Source organism: Vollenhovia emeryi, unplaced genomic scaffold (assembly GCF_000949405.1).
Source record: "Vollenhovia emeryi isolate VEMERY1.0 unplaced genomic scaffold, V.emery_V1.0 DF940552.1, whole genome shotgun sequence".
In the NCBI taxonomy this organism is placed as follows: Eukaryota; Metazoa; Arthropoda; class Insecta; order Hymenoptera; family Formicidae; genus Vollenhovia; species Vollenhovia emeryi.
This window is the reverse complement of record NW_011965814.1, coordinates 15,120-17,268: the sequence shown is the minus strand read 5'-3', so window position 1 is coordinate 17,268 and position 2,149 is coordinate 15,120.

The following is a 2,149-nucleotide window of genomic DNA, read 5'->3' as shown; positions in this document are numbered from 1 at the left end:
GTTGCAATTGACCACTGTCCCGTTGGACCACGAGCTAAGAGCACACACACACACACACGCGCGCGCGCGCGGGGGGGGCTAGGGGGGCCTTCGGCTCCCCGCACCCACCCGCCGGTAGGGAATTGCAACGTGGTCAATCGGGACCGTGGCCAATTGCAACGTGGTTAATCGGGACCGTTGGCAATTGCAACGTGGTCAATCGGGACCGTGGGCAATTGCAACGTGGTCAATCGGGACCGTGGGCAATTGCAACGTGGTCAATCGGGACCGTGGTCAATTGCAACGTGGTCAATCGGGACCGTGGTCAATCAGGATCGTGGTCAATTGCAACGTGGTCATACACAACGTGGTCGATATTAACGTGGTCAATCGGGACTGTGGTCAATATTAACGTGGCCAAACGGGACGCTCCCGAAAGTATCATCTAACAAAGACCTCCATTCCTTCCTTGGAGAAGTTAAGTCCAATGAGGGATCAGGACTCCACGCAATGATCCTATCCCTCGAGTTAAGCCTACGGTATTCCAATAAAAGGTCATCCGCAAAGTCACGAGAAAATTCCTCTTCGGAGTCGGAAAGAGCATATTCTTCCGAGATGTAATCATATTCAGACGCCATATTAAGGCGCTACTTATACCACAAAAGTTTATAATAAAAACCGCAAAGGCCTTAAATAACTAAAGGCCACATGACAACTACAATATAACACGGTATAATACATCGCGAAGTCCTCTTAGTAATATACATCTTATATATAAAAAACGCCAAATTAATATTAGTCAACGTTTAAAAGGCCTATAAAGATAAAGGCCACTCGCAAAACAATATAGGCAAAACAAAGCGTACGTCGCCAAAGCAACACGCCACCAGAGTAACGCACCGCGTAAGCAACACGCCGCGAAGATCACCCCCGACGCGCTAACCTGGAACCGTCATTTACGCGCACTGCACTCCGGTGTGTCGAGAACACACTCTCACTAGTTCCCGCTGTAAAGGGAGAAAGGAGACACAGAAATAACAATATAAATAGAAAATTGAACTAGTGTCAGGCGATCGAAATGAACGGCTCCTTTATTACCACATCAATGCGTGCCTCGTAAAGGCAGGCGCATACCGTCTATCTGCAACAATCAAAGCACAAGTGACAGGACAATAGTCTTACCTTGGCTGTCACTAATTACAACATAATATAAATCCAAATATAATACTCTTGTAATACAATACAACAACTTATAGTCTCTAGTATAACTACTAAACACGTGACTTAGAATTAACACACAAAACAAGACGCGAGAACTCCGCACGACGCGACGGGACGCGAATGTCACGAAAACGAACCAAGCCATTACACCCGGACACCGCGGAGCACCTGAACAACTCGACACGAAGGCCAAAAAAGCTCAATAGGCACCCGAGGAAAACAGCTGTCGTGAAGACGAACGCAAAATGGCCGGGTCTGCGCATACACTCACGACGACACACAGTGGGCGAAATCCAGAAAAAGTGGACAAAAATCGATTTTTGACATTTGTTCAAATGATGAAATCAATTATTTTACGGCTTTAAGAACACTTTAAGGATTATGAAAAACAAATAAAATATGTTAAATATTATTGAATATAAGTTGATATTTATATTTAAGTATTGTCGTCAACGCTCATTCGTTTAGTTTCGTAATACTTTTGTCGGTTCAAACTTTTCGTAGACAGCTTAAATTGTGCAAAAAATTTCCAAAAATTTACTTATGCAGCTTCTTATACACTGTATCGAAAAAAATTTTTAATATTTGTTTAAATATACAGGGTGTCGGATTCGATTTGGACCACTTCAAAGATTATAGTAGATTGGGTCAAACTGAGAAGAAAAGTTATATACCATTTTACAAAATCCGTAATTATATTCGCGTAATTAAGAAAAACGTCTGAGCCAATAAGTGCACGGAGGAGCTGAAGGCCGGACTCGGCAGACATGCAAAATGGTATATTATTCTCCTACCACCAGAAAAACTTTTTCGGCGCGGTGTCATATGTCGCGCGTTCGCTCGCTGCGCGTCGTTCGCCCGCTCACCGCTCCCCGCTCGCCTCCGTCTCTCATCGATCGATGCATGACTCCACCTCTCGCTATCGGATCTTGAGAGATGTCAACAAATA